The sequence below is a fragment of the Melanerpes formicivorus genome, unplaced genomic scaffold (assembly GCF_026170545.1).
Source record: "Melanerpes formicivorus ecotype bairdi unplaced genomic scaffold, bMelFor1.0.p_v2 SCAF_7, whole genome shotgun sequence".
Lineage (NCBI taxonomy): Eukaryota > Metazoa > Chordata > Aves > Piciformes > Picidae > Melanerpes > Melanerpes formicivorus.
This window is the reverse complement of record NW_027142359.1, coordinates 22,171,680-22,186,896: the sequence shown is the minus strand read 5'-3', so window position 1 is coordinate 22,186,896 and position 15,217 is coordinate 22,171,680. Positions and strand designations below refer to the sequence as shown.

Genomic DNA, 15,217 nt, shown 5'->3' with positions numbered 1-15,217 from the left:
TGCAGCGTGTGGCAGCACAAAGGACATTAAGCTGACTGAACTTGAAATCACAGATGCTACATGACTCAGATTTCTAGTTTGCAAAAGTGATGTGGTTATATTCTCACTTGCCAGTTTGGGGAACTGGAAAGTGGACAGACACTGACACAAACACAGACACAAACACAAACTAGTCTGAGACCACAACATCTTATTTTCAAGAAATGTGTCAAGAACTCTGTTACCATAGCTGCCACCCCATGAGTCTGCTAACTTTAACAAGAGACATACAGAGCCCTGACCCCTATGTCCTTGGTTAACACTGTTTCCAGTACAGAATACAGAACTAACCAGGTTGGAAAAGACCTTTGAGATCATTGAGACCAACCTATCACCCAACACCATCTAATCAACTAAACCATGGCACTAAGTGCCTCATCCAGTCTCTTTTTAAACACCTCCAGTGATGGTGACTCCACCACCTCCCTGGGCAGCCCATTCCAATGGCCAATTACGCTTTCTGCAGGAGAGCTGGAGAGGGACTTTTTACAAAGGCAGGACTTCTACAAAGGGACATGAAGGGGGGTAATGGCTTCAAACTGGAAGTTTCATTTACACATCCGGCAGAAATTCTTCCATATGAGGGTGGTGAGGCACAGGTACAGGTTGTCCAGAGAAGATGTAAATGCTCCAAGTGTCAAAGTGTTGAAAGGCAGGCTGGATGGAACCTTGAGTAAACCAGGTCTAGTAGGAGGTGTGCCTGCCCATGGCAGGGGGATTGGAACTTCATGATCTTTTAGGACCTTTCCAACCCAAACCATTCTATGACTGAGGCATACCTTCCCCAGAAAGCCAACAAAGGTAAAGATTTGTGCATCTGTAGCATTTTCAATGCTTTATCACTGAAAGACTAAAGAGCCAGGCTCTCATCAGTGATGATCAATGACAGGGCAAGGGGCAACAGGTGCAAGATGGAGCACAGGAGGTTTCATGTGAACATAAAAAGTTCTTACTGTGAGGGTGAAAAATACTGGAACACACTGCCCAGAAAGGTTGTGGAGTCTCCTTCTCTAGAGACTTTTGAGACCCATTTGGATGTGTTTCTGTGACCATCCAGAGGAACCTTGACAGGCTGGAGAGGTGGGCACAAGCCAACCTCATGAAGTTCAACAAGAGCAAGTGCAGGGTCCTGCATCTGGGTCGAGGCAATCCCAGGCACAAATACAGGCTGGGCAGTGACTGGCTGGAAGGCAGCCCTGAGGAGAGAGACTTGGGGGTGCTGGTGGACAATAAGCTCAACGTGAGCTCTCAGTGTGCACTTGCAGCCTGCAAAGCCAATCAGATCCTGGGCTGCATCAGGAGAAGTGTGGCCAGCAGGTCGAGGGAGGTGATCCTCCCCCTCTACTCAGCTCTGGTGAGACCCCACCTGGAGTACTGTGTCCAGTTCTGGAGCCCCTATTACAACAGGGATGTGGAGGTGCTGGAACATGTCCAGAGAAGGGCCACAAGGATGATCAGAGGGCTGGAGCACCTCTCCTATGAGGACAGACTGAAGGAGTTGGGGCTGTTCAGTCTGCAGAAGAGAAGGCTCTGAGGTGACCTAATTGTGGCCTTCCAGTATCTGAAGGGGGCCTACAGGAAGGCTGGGGAAGGACTTCTCAGGATCTCAGGTAGTGATAGGACTAGGGGGAATGGAATGAAGCTGGAGGTGGGGAGATTCAGGCTGGATGTGAGGAGGAGGTTCTTCACCATGAGTGGTGAAGCCCTGGAATGGGTTGTCCAGGGAGGTGGTCGAGGCCCCGTCCCTGGAGGTGTTTAAGACCAGGCTGGATGAGGCTCTGGCCAGCCTGATCCAGTGTGGGGTGTCCCTGCCCATGGCAGGGGGGTTGGAACTAGATGATCCTTGTGGTCCCTTCTAACCCTGACTGATACTATGATACCTGCTCTTGGTGATCCTGCTCAGACAAGGGGGTTGGACTAGACAATCTTTTGAGGTCCCTTCCAACCCCTAACACTCTGTGGTTCTGTGAACTTTCTAAAATTCCTTCCTACATCATATGTTGAAGCAGTACCACTGACCATCTCCTCCAAAACTCTTTTCTCTGAATGGCCAAATAGCAGAAGAAAATCTTAAGTGTCATAGAATCAGTTTATTTAAATCTCACTGACAACAGCAGCACCACAATTTTCCTCTTAACTTCTCTGTGCAATCTTTAGATAAGAAGCTAAGTTCATATTCTCTATGTCCATACTAACTCCTCTTTAATTACCCATAAATTGTTTGCCAGACTCTTATCTATGTAAAGGGCACACAGGAAAAGCAAACAAATACATAAGCAAGCATTTACTTAGCTTACTATTTCCTAAGATTAAAATCAACCTCATACAGAGAAACAGTTGCTGTCATGATTATTTTTTTAATACATTATTTATATATATAAAAATTCCTCTAATCTCCACAAAAACAATGTTAAGAACAGAGAATTTTCCAAAGAAAACAACAAAGAAACAAAACTAAAAGAAAATAATTAAAGAACCCACAACTAGAAAGCAACCACAGCTTATTTTGGCAACACTGCCTCCTCTGTGAAAGCAAACCTTTATTATGTAGGCAACAGAAAATAATTAGTCTGTTCATGGATGGAAACTGGATTTAGCTGTTGTATTGGGTGCCTAGCTACAGAGGTTTGCAAACTGTTCTTATGTGCCAATCTTACAGCCAAAGAATAACAATTCAGGGAAAACAATGAAAAGAGAACTATGCAAATAGGAAAATGGCTGCTCTCCTTCAAAAACATACCACATCCCCATCTTCTCAAACTGATTCCAACCAGCACCTTTAAAGACATCACATTATGAATACTGAAACAGCTCCCCTGACACTTGAATCTCCAGATTATGCACAAGCCACTGAACCACTTAAAAGTTACAAAGTTTCATAGTTTGGAATCTCTTCAGAAAAATACTGCATTTATTTAACTTAACTGGAAGATTATCAGGGCAAAGAACTCTTGAGAGGAATGGTAGGCATGTGGTTGGTACTCAACTGGAGCATGACTCAGGCAAGAAAGCAGCTGACAGAGAAGCACCACCTCTCCTCTTCAGCAGAGATCATCGATCACTGCGAATCACAGGCACAAAGGAAGACGAGAACAAAATTTTAAAACAAAACAAACTCACTGATCTGAACCCCTGAAATTTACATCTTGGGTGCAAGAAGCATCACGAACAGCAGATGAAGTATGAGTCCAGAGAAGTGAAAGCACATAAGGTAAGCTGCAAACGACATCTCCCATCTAGTCTGGTACATCCTTTTACTTGTGCACTTTGAGCAAGAAAAGCCACAGAGGACAAGCTACACCCCAGCCAAAACAGAGTTAAAATTAAGGTTGAGGGAACTATTTTTAACAATGATTTAAATAATTATTCAGGCCTGAGATTCGTCCACACCAACTAGTGGCATAATACACCAGTTGAAGAACGGATTACATGAGCAGGCATGCCTCTTGCTGACACGGTAGTTTACACCAATAACAAGTATGGTCAAGGCTATCTAATCCAATTAGTGTTTAACCAATTTAAGGAAATATATTTTTATTTTCTGTCAGTTCAAAGAAGTATCTTTCTCCTCCCTATCTCCTTCCAAAAAGTACAACTTAAAAATAAAGAGTCCAGTGGAGAGCTATGAGGATGATTAAGGGACTTGAACATCTCTCATAAGAAAGAGTGAGACCTGGGGTTGTTAAATCTGGAGAAAAGAAGATTGAGAGGGGATCTTACCAATGTCTACAAATATCTGAGGGGTAGGTGTCAAGATGAAAATGCCAATCTCTTTTTGGTGGTACACAGTAATAGGACAAGGAAGAACAGGTACAAACTGGAACACAGGAAGTTCCACCTCAACAAAAGGAGAAACTCCTTTGGTGTGAGGGTGCTGGAGCCCTGCAGCAGGCTGCCCAGAGAGGTACTCTGGAGTCTCATTCCCTGGAGACTTTCAAAATCTGCCTGGATGTGTTCCTGTGTAACCTGCCCTAGGCAACCCTTCTTTGGCAGGGGGCTTGGATCTTGAGATCTCTGAAGGCCCCTTCTGATGATCCTGTGCTACTCTGTTATCAGTCTTCATGTTTATCTCATAAAAAGGAGTAATAATAATAAACACATTTGCACATCAAGTTCTGGCAAACAGAACTTACTTACTTAGTAGCCTACTATAATGACAAACAACTAGTATAAGTGCAGTAGCTCATTCTGCCTCAAGGATATAGCAAACAATGCAAATAAAGCACCTCCAGCACACCCTCACACTGTTTGCCTGCTATCAACTACCCACTAACACTTCAGCTTCTTGAGCCAGTAATTCATTTTCAACTTTGAATGCTGCCTGCAAGCATCATGTAGCAATGAAAAAAACCCAAACAACAAAACAGGAAGCCTAAACTTGTTAATCTTCAGCTATGAGAAATTGGACACTCTTTGTTGCTTCTTTATGTTTTTCAAATTGAAACTGAGCAACAGCCTATTTACAGAACTGCAGGGCCACTTGAAAATATAATGACCTACATTCCAGGGGAAAGAAGTAGCATAAAATAATCATCATTTTAAAGAGGTTATTTCATGGTTTATTCTGGAAGAGCAAAAATAAGTGTGTTAATTTAGCCAGTCTAAATTTGGCCAACAGAACACCCGCTATTAAATGTAATCAATATTTCAACCAAGTATTTTCTCCACATGCCATTAGTTCCAGCAAGAATTAGATGCTGTAAAACAAAAGGGACCATATGGACCAGCAGTGTGATACACTGAGGTAGCAATCCTGGGTGCCAATCTTTTTCTTCTTGCCAAAAAAGGGTCACTTCTGACACCAGAGAAAGACAAGAAATCTTGATCCAATGCCCAGCACTGACTACCTTAGGAGTCAGTAAAATCCTTGTTCTTCAAGCCAGAATTGCAAGTTATGATAATTGGTATTTTCAGAGTTGCAACATTAATTTTGGCAATATTAGGTTTTGCAGATTTAGCTTGAAATATCTTTGTTCTTAACCCCAGAAGTTACGACAGACAGTGAGATTGCTGCTTGTCAGTTCTCAAAACCTGCTTGCTGTAACACAGTCAGCACAGCACTGCAGGATAGACTAGAAGACTCACAGATTCACAGATTGCATTGGACTGGAACAGACCTGCAAAGGTCATCTTGTCCAACCCCCGCTGCAGTCAGCAGGGACACCTCCAACTAGATCAGGGCTGGATCAGATGATCTCCAGAGGTCCCTTTCGATCCCCACCACGCTGTGATTCTGTGATGAAAAGAAATTTACAATAAAAGGGGCTATTTCCCTAAATAGTAGTAGCAGTTATCAAAATCATCTAAACTATCAATTCACACTAAAAGTCAACCCTAAAGATAAGATTCTTAGACCCAGTTGTAACTCTCACTCTTCCTTTCCAATAGCAGAAACACAGCCTAAAAAATACAGAGACAACTGCAACAGACCAGCATCTGCAACCTGCTTAAACCACCACCCAAAAAAACTAGTTGTGTGTCTTAAGGTACATACAACAGATAGGTCAGCTGTACTTGAACTGAAAGCACAACTGCTAAACTCAGCTCAGCCCCCTGAAAGTACAGCAGCTGTGCTTTCTGTACCCATCACTGACAAGAAGTGCAACTTCAAGACTATTCTGTAACTGTCCTCTGGAAACTTAGACCTTCACTTCTTGCAATATAAAACTTGGCATATAGCAGTTTTGGTGAGGAAAGAACAAACACATATACATAATGTAAGAGGCATTCTGATAACTACATTTACTTGCTTGCAAGAAAAGACAAGGGATTGGCCATGAATAGTTAAGTCACTCAAAACTGATCCCTTACACTGAAATGATTACTACACAAGTTTTACAGCAAGTACTTTGTTGCATTTACATTCAGGTCCATTCTACTCCTCACTCCTATCACTGAGTTACTATACAATGTTGAGTAATTTACTTACCTTCTAAGCCCAAAAGTAACACAGAGATCACACTCAACCACTTAGCAAGTGGCCTCCAAGATCTACTCAGATTCAGTCACTGACTGAAATCCTGGTGCTTAAAAATACCTTTCACTTCTCTTTTTTCTGCCCTTTCCTTTGCTATTTAAAAAGTCATATGGAAGACACTAAGAATCTGAGCAATTAAGTCAGGGAGTTGTCCACCATCATTAGCAGTGAACTTTAGTATTTCAGAGTTTGCCTGCAGCCTAGTGGAAACGAAAGATCAGGTCCAAAAGGCAGATATGCAGGCTGCCATCTGACCATGTGCCACCATCATTAGTAAGTGCTGTTTTGCAAAGAAATGTAACTCCACTCAAATACCTTTCTGCTACATCAGAAATAAACTCCCAACCATGTTGAAAAACATATTTCTAGTCCAAACAGATACCAAAGACCTACTTAGAGAGAAAAGCTAAACCAGCATCTGACACACCTGAGCAGATAACTGAGGCTTTTTTCTTGGTACTAACAAGTCACCAAAAGTACATGAGCACAAATCACACCACTCACACCAGTTGAGAAACTGCAGGCAGCATCAGGCACACATAGAGGGTTCAAACTACCTAAGAACTCTGTTTAAAGTTGTCTACACAGGCTCAAACTCAACAACTTCTCCTGTATTTTTCTTGATTAACTGAGAAACACAGAACTCAAAGATAACAACTACAGGGTTCAATGAATTAATGAAATAAATGATACCTATTTAAAATAGTTCCATTTCCAAAATGTTGGGTTATTCTAATTACTTCTCCAATCAATTTATGCAGACAGAGAAACATAACATTAATGTCACTTGAAAGCTCTTTGTGTCCAGAGAAGGGCAAAGAGACTGGTGAGAGGACTCGAGCACAAGCCCTATGAGGAGCGGCTGAGGGAGCTGGGATTGTTCAACCTGAAGAGGAGGCTCAGAGGAGACCTCATTGTTGTCTACAACTACCTGAAGGGTGGTTGTAGCCAGGAGGGGGTTGGTCTCTTCTCCCAGCCAATCAGCACCAGAGCGAGAGGACACAGTCTCAAGCTGTGCCAGGGGAAGTTTAGGCTCGAGGTGAGGAGAAAGTTCTTCACAGAGAGAGTTGTTAGCCATTGGAATGTGCTGCCCAGGGAGGTGGTGGAGTCACCATCCCTGGAGCTGTTCAAGAGGGGACTGGACGGGGCACTTGGTGTCATGGTCTAGTAGGTATGAGGTGTTAGGTGAGAGGTTAGACTTGGTGATCTTTGAGGTCTTTTCCAACCTTCTTGTTGTTGATTCTATGTACAGACTGCATGAAGTAAAGTATTTATCCAACCCTCTTGCTGCTAAATATCAACATCTCCTTTTCCTGTAGAAGGAACAACCAAAGAAAAAAACAAAGGGCATACACTTAAGCTGTAGATTTCTACCTGGTCTTACTTATTAAGTTATGAGGGGATAAAAGAAAGGAAGAATAAATTGAAAAAAAAAAAATACAGGTGTGGTTCATTTTTCTCATTGTTTTGCCTCTTGGCACTCCTCTTCAGGATTTACTCCCTTATCAGTTTGATAAAGCTTATACTGCTTGCCTAGGAGCAATTGACACTAAGACTTCAAAACATTTCCAAGTTTTACATATTTCTAGCTATAGAAAGGTAAGACAAAGCAATTTTGGTGTCTGCTGCTGAAGCACACAGAAAGGCAAAGTAGGTAGACTCTGTCCAAGATGAACAGGGAGGCACAGCCCCTGTGCAGGAGGAAAAAATCAACATCCATCTGGAGCTGAAACTGACAAGGGATGAAGGGCACATGGAGGGACTCCCATGTTAGCACAAAAGGAAGGCCAAGCAGAAGTGTTTCTTTATTCAGCAGGACAGAGACCTAGTGACAAAGGACATGGCTGGCAAACTGAAAGACTTTTTTGCCCCAGTTTTAGCTAGTAAGATCTGCGCTCAGTTCCCCTAGACCCCTGAGCCTAGGGGAAGAATCTGACGCAGTAAAGAATTACCTCCAAAACAGGAGGTAATTAGGAGTTTAGAAGCACTTTGGTAAACTGGAAATACACAAGTCTGTGCAAACAGATGGTACACAGCTGAGTCCTGAAGGAGCTGGCCAATGTCACCAGAATTCCACACTCTACCACTTTTTGAAGGGCTGTGGAGACTGGGAGAGATTCCTTACCACTGAAAAAGAGGTAAACATTACACTGAATTTCAAGAACAGCACGGAGGATCCAGCTAGCCTAACCTAAGTCCATGAGAGGATTCAAGAGCAAATCTTCTTGGAAGACATTCCCATGCTAAAGAATGAGAAGATGGTGATTTGGAATAGCTAGTGTAGATTTACCAAGGAAAAATGGTGCCTGATGAACACATTAGTTCTCTGCAAGGAGACAACAGACTCAGCAGGTGATGGAAGGGCAATGAATACCATACTTACAGCCAAACTGAGGAAGCAGACACTAGGTAAGCAAGCAGTAGTAAGGTGTCTGGGAAACTAACTGAACTGCTGGGCTGAAAGATCAACAATCAATCCCTTGCCTCAGGGATTACCACTGAAACCAGTACCATCCGAGGTCTTTTACATAGATGATGGAACAGGGTAAATCCTCAGCAAGTTTGGCAATGACACCAAACTGGGCAAAGGGGTCAAAGCAGTGGAGAGCAGGGTTCCTAGTCAGAGGCTCTTGGACATGCTGGAGAAGTGCACTAGCAGGAACTTCATCAAGTTCCAAAACATGTGCAAAGTCCTCTACCCACAGTAGAGTTACATGGAAACAGGTTACCCAGAAAGGTGTTAAGGGCTGGAACAACCTTATCTAAATTGCTCTTGCTTTAATTTAAGCAAGCAGCTGGACAAGATGACCCCCAGAAGCCCTTTCCAACCTAAATAATTCTATTTCATTAATTTATTTCATTTGCCCATGATTCTATTTTTTAAAATTTCATCTGGCCATTTATGCATCAAGTTTAATACCTCTCATCATTTATTCTAAAATTCCAGTTTACCTGTACATATAACAAGCATACATCCAGTGTGGTACACAAAAATGGAAACATCTCTTATCTATGCTGATCTCAAAGGTCTTTTCCAACCTGGTCTATTCTATGCTATGCTACTTGCCCTTAGAACTCCTTCTCTTTGCACCCCTGTGTTTCCCTCATAACTAGGAAAGGTTTTCAGCATCAGAACAATTTCACACTTTTAAGGTTACTTGAGTTAAAGAGCCTCATATCTTCTTTGATATCCTGGGGTGCGTTTCAGGGATGATGAGAGCAGAAAAGCAGAGGGCAGTGACTCATCTCACTTGGTGGCAAAAACTTTAATTTTCCCTGCATCCACTCGGAAACATTAGAAAGAATCTCACTGCTGCTATTCTTTCCAAAGAACAGAAAACATCCCACTGAAGAAGTAATACAGTAGCAGTTTTCCATAAGGGCTTTATTCATCTTTCTGACTCAGCTATTTAACTAAGCAGGTTTTGGAAACCAATCTATTTATGCACTGTTCATGAACAGCCACAAACACACACACACACCAAACTGACACTTTTCCTTTCAGTTTCACAAAGTGCCCTCTTGGAACACTTCTGATATCAAAATTAACTAAACACCTTAAAACCCACAGAGCTATTGTCTAATAATCTATGGATAAGTTTAATTTCTTTTTGAAGTTAAGAATTCAGAAAAAGGTGAAACAAATAAATTTTGAAATGTGTCAGGCTTTGCCTACAAACCTGGACTCCAAGAAGAAAGAATCTCTTCAGCAACCCTGGTTACAATCAAGGCCAGTACAACAGAGTAAGAGTGAGGTTAGAACAAAACTGCCAGAGGTGTGAGTTTCAAAAAACACATCTTATGAAAACATTCTCAAACTTCATTAGAAGAACACCTCAATGAAGTTCAGAGTTAACACTTGCAATGTGCCTTTTAATTTTTACTTAGAAGGTCAAGGTTAAAATTCATGGGCAGAAACTGAGAGCTGTTATAGGAAGGGTAAGTATAGTTGGTGACGAGAAAAGAAACCAGCAGTGTTGTGCTTCAACACATATTTGCATCCACTTGTTTGAGAGTGCTGCTGCTTTTGCTATGGGGATAAAAGTGCCAACTTAATGTATCAGTCCATTGGGTACATTAAATGGGTATAATCCAATGACAACCTAGACTGGAAAGCAAAAGGTGGGTAATTACTAAGGTCAGTCAGGTTTGAAATAGCCTTCCAGTTATAGCTGAGGCAATAACAACACACAACTGATTATTTTAAAATTAGAGCTGAATAAATTTATAAAGCTCCTATCTAACAATGCCTAGCAATTGATGAATCAACAGAAAGTGTAGTGAGAAGAAAGGATATGCAAAGAAAAGAGCGGGAGAAAATCACAGCTACTTCTCTGGACACAGAGAAGAAAAACAGACACAGAGGAAAAAGCTGCAGTCCATTTAATGTTGCTCCTCCACTGGGGAGGTGGAGACATCCACTTTGACAAGGCCCTGGGAAGCCTGATCTAGTTGGACATGTCCCTGATGACAGCAGACGACCTTTAAGGGCCCTTTCCAACCCGATGTAATCTGTGAATCTGTGAATAACGCTCCAGTTTATACAGCACCGGAGTCAATTTGTTATTACTGCATGTTAACTATATTTGTAGTCCAACTCTAAACCGCAAATTAATCTCTTAACATTATTAGTTACAACCCTATTTAAAACCTAGACACTTGTAGATCTTATACTCCCAGTAAATCTTTGCAAGACTGGAGCATGAGTCAGTCTGATAATCACTCCAGATTTTGGCCTGTATCACAAATCTTAGGTTAACTAAAGCCTCAGCACCTCTCCTGATTTTAAAGGAATATGAAAATGATGCCTGTAACATCACCAGGATCCATCCTAAATGGCAGAAAGGACAGCTGTCCTTCTCCAGTGTTTTACTTGAAAAGTCACCAATATAGTTATGAGACTACAGTTAGAGAAAACGATTAAAGCAACGCTCCCCTAAGCAAGATAATTCTTGTATTTTGCTGGATTTGTTTCTGTTTTGAAGAAGAGCTGACAGTTTAAATACCTTCCCCCCCTCCCCGCCTCTCACACAACAGAACCCACACATATATCCATGAGCTATGAAACCTGGTAAGTTATGATTTATTTATAACACTATCAAAACCAAGCAATCTTACCAAGGCAGCTTTGAAAGAGCAAAAGCAAGAGCAAAGTACATGTCACATTTCGGAGACTTACAAACGAGCAGAGCTGCCAAGGCCATTTCATTCACAGTGCCATACCCACATCAGACGGTTTTAGCAACTTGGGAAGTACTCTGTCTAAAGACAAGGACTTTTGTACTGGATCATAGTTAGAGAGGGCCTAACTGTGGCAGGCTTGGAAAAACAAAACAAAACCAAAAAAAAAGAAAGAAAAAAAAGAGAGAGGGGAGCAACAAAACGAAAACCAAATAGCAACACAGCCAGAAAAACCAAAACGTGGATGTAGCCGAGACGCGTAAACGGCTCCGATTAGGACAGCAGTTTGCTGGGTTTGACTCTTGGGAAGTGACTTCACTTTTCCCGAGGAGGAGGAAGGGAGATGCACGCTTCCACTACGCTCTCCTTTCCCGCACGACGAAAACAACTTTATTTTTCACATCCCCCCACTTCCCCTCAGCTCGCTCCCCACGAAGCGGCATAGTCCCAGCGCCCAGCGGCGCAAAGGGCACTCCCCCCTCAACACAAACACCAGCAAACACTACGAACCATCCCCCCGCAACCAGCCACGCAACTCCTGCCGCCTCCTCCTCCTCCCTCCGCCGCCGGGAGGGGGACCGGGACCGGCGCCTCCCGGGGCCGCGCAGCCGGCCCGGCCCGCCGAAGGAGGAAGCCACCTTAGGTCAGCGGGCACTGTCACCCCGTGGCACAGGGCGGGCGAGTAGGGCCGGCGCCGTGCTCTCCCTGCGCCGGTTCTCCTGCTGGAGCAACGACGCTACCCTCCGCTTCTCTTGAGCCCCCTGCCCTCCCTCTGCCCTCACCCCGGCGCAGGAGGCCCGAGGCACCGTCCCGGTCTCTCACCACTGGCAGCTGAACCGTCCACCCCTCTCTGCCGCCGCCTCCAGCCCGTGCTCCGCCGCCGGCAGTAGGGGGGAGGCCGGGCACGAAGGGCTCGGCGGTCCGCGCAGCCGCCTCAGGGCCAGGCCAGCGCCGTCCACATTCCGGCGGCGGGTGGCGGGCCGGGTGGATGGTGGAGCGGGCGGGGGCGCGCGCGCGCACCGCTGCCCTCCCCTTGCTGACACGGCGCCGGCACCGAGCGCGGCCGCGGGGAGGCGGGCCGCCCTCGCTCGCCGCCGCTGCCACAAGCGCAGCCCGTCCCCTCGCACCGGTCTGATCGGGCGCCCCGTAGGGGTAGAGGGAGATCGGGTCTGCGAGCGGCCACGTGTGCCAATTGCCCTCCGTTAGGCCTGCGCCCGGCCCGAGGCGCGAAGCTGTCTTGGGAGCATGGACCTTTTCGGCCCGTGGAAACCACCCAGCTTCAGAAAAGCTACCACTAAACGCGTCAGAGTTCTCGACCACAACAAGAGAACAGCGGAAATTACCTACAGATCATGGTCCTCTCTAAAATAATTACTAGAGAGTTAATGCTGCGTTTTGATTTTGTACCCCACCCTTCCCGAAGCAGTAAATTCTGTTTGCTAATCAATAGTGGTTCTGTGTGCTAAAACTCAATATATAAGTAGTAAATATGTTTTACATAAAAAACGGTATTATTCTTCAATAAAATGTGTTTATGTAAGGAAAAGTTGTCCGCTTGGTTGTGGTTGGGTTTTTTGGTTGTGGGGTGTTTTTTTGTTGTTGTTTGTTGTTTTTTTGGTTGGTTGGCTTGGTTTTTTGTGTCTTGTGTGTGAAGCAAACCACATTTAAATTGACCACAGAATGTATACAGCTTCTCTGTCTTCTTTCCATTTCAGACGTCGATCAGGAAAACCTTAGGGAATGTCAGACCACAGCCTTAAGTAGCTGCATAAAGCCAGCAAACATAGAATAGCCAATGGGATTGCCCCTGCTGGCACCATTTGTAGACTGTTTTCCCTTCACTGGGGTGGAGAGCTAAGAACATTGTGCTCCTTACACTGGCGTGGTAGCAGGTCTGCTCCAACTGTCTGATGAGCTCCATCAGCTCATGTCGGAAAAACACAAGTGATGAACTGCCCAGAGGCTGGCCACAGCAGTCCCAGCCTCCTTCACTGATACCTGCTGCAGAGGTGAGCTGCTTGCAGACCATGGGGTAAAGGTTGAAGCACAATTCCTTGTAGCAGCAAGCCCCCAGAAATCTGATTTTGAAGATTTCTGAAATGCACTGTAAGAGCACAGCTACTGAAACTTGAAATGTCCAAGTGTTAAATCCTCCTTAATGGTCACTGGTATGCAGTGAGAAAAGCAAATTCTGAGCATATAGGCAAAGAGAAAGTTTGATTGTTAGATTGTTGTGCATCATAATGCTGCAGTAAACCCATCTCAAAGCTGGGGAAGTGAGCAGAGAGAAGAAAATCAAGACTATTTGGCCAGTCCCTCTTTGTTGTTGTCACTGTTAGGTATCTTTCCTAGTTATCTGCAGCTGGTGTAAATTAAATTATCTCCAGATTATTTTTATCACACACCAAGGTTCAGAGAAACCACAAAGAAGAGACATGAAAGGGGAAGAGAGAAACAATTTTACTGAGTATTATAATAGAGGAATCATGTGAAAAAAAATTCCTTGGCACTGTACTCAGCTGCTGCATGCTTAGATGAGGACGTGGGCAAGAAACAGGCAGAACTCAAAGTTGGTATGTTCATAACCAAAATTAGGAATAAATTGTCATAGCTGGTTATTGTAATGGAAATGTAAAGCTTGATCAGGAAGCACGGGTAGGAGAAAAGGAATGTAAGGCACAGAGCTACTGAAAATATTTGGTTAATGGCACAGAGGGAGGCAAAAGAACAGTGTCACAGCAAAGGCCCATTAGCAGCCCACAAAAGGAACAGATCAAGTGCATGGTACTTTAATTCAAATAAAATCCTCCAAAGCTTGGGAAGTGATGATAATGAGACTGGTAAAAGCAAGGTACCTACTCAGAATGGAATCTAGGAGCCTATATGGGTGATGGTGGTTATCAAGTAAGTTAATGACTCCTCAAAAGGGAAGGAAGGAAAATCAAACCAAGGGACTTGAAGACAGTAAGTTTTGGTAAACTGACAGTGTGAATGGCAAACTCCACTGCAGAATCACAGAATGTTTGGGGTTGGAAGAGACCTCCAAGATTGCCTAGTTCCAAATCCCCTGCCACAGGCAGGGACACCTACTAGACCAAGCTCCTCAAGGCTCCATCCAACCTGACTTTGAACATTTCCAGGGTCAAAGCCACCACAACTTCTCTGGGCAACCTGTTCCAGTGCCTCATCACTCTCGTGACAAAGAAATTCTTCCTAGTGCCTAATCTAAACTGATACTCTTCTGCAGATTCTTCTTTTGCAGGAAGGCAAAGCAGACTCTAGAAAATCAGTGATCTCCTGCAGAATCAGCACGAAGGCCACAGAATATTGCAATGAGAAAGCAAGTGAGCTAGAGAAGAACCCGGCTCATTCTGAACCACTTCAATGACTTGCACTGTTGAAAAATAGTAGAATCTGGCTTAAATTATTAAAAATTACAACAAGGTGACTGTTGTAATAGGGAAAATCCAGAAAGGTTCACATAGAAAATTACCTAAAACTATCCAAGAGCCATTGAGCATAAGAACAAAAAGCTCATGTAGATTACCAGGGAGGGAGTGACTTGCTCTCAGGTCAGTAAGGAAACAATTATCAAATCATGTGAGGAAAACCAAAACCCTCTTTTTTCTTTTTTTTTCCTCTTTTTTTTTTCCCTGCTTTGCTTTTCTCCAAAATGTCAGCTGTAGTCAGGTGGCTTACACAGTTAATATTAGCAATGTAAAAACAAATTATTAAGCTCAAGTAAGGAAAGAATCTATTCCAGTAAGGTGCTTACAGAAGTCATGTGCCAGGTAAGCTTCAGCCAACACACTTAGTGACATGACTAAGCAATCTCCAAACTATTAGCAGCTATCTGCAAGAACTCAGAAAAAATTGATGAGGTTCTGTGGTACCTACCTTGGAAAAGAAAGGATGGACTCGAATCAGGGGCCATTCAGCTTGACCCTCTATCAGGCAAAAACTGGAACAAAAGCAAATCATGGAATCTTTACTTCAGAGAGGCTTTTGATGCTGCATCAT

The 15,217-nt window shown here is 43.7% G+C and overlaps 1 protein-coding gene across 5 annotated transcripts in view; it reads right to left on the bottom strand.

Annotated features, from left to right (window-relative positions):
- RABGAP1L (RAB GTPase activating protein 1 like) overlaps nucleotides 1-15,217 on the bottom strand; it is a 310,408-nt gene that overhangs the window by 279,373 nt on the left and 15,818 nt on the right. Inside the window, exons 1-2 of one of the 5 annotated variants that reach the window (XM_068141359.1) lie at nucleotides 12,020-12,203; nucleotides 5,157-5,272 (exon numbers count right to left, since the gene is read on the bottom strand). The exons of 1 other annotated variant lie outside the window; for it this stretch is intronic. The gene's annotated coding sequence lies outside the window, so the exon portion shown is untranslated. Of the gene's footprint in view, nucleotides 1-5,156; nucleotides 5,273-11,979; nucleotides 12,208-15,217 lie in introns of those variants that run through there. 3 more of the 5 variants (XM_068141361.1, XM_068141358.1, XM_068141357.1) reach the window with 3 other exon arrangements.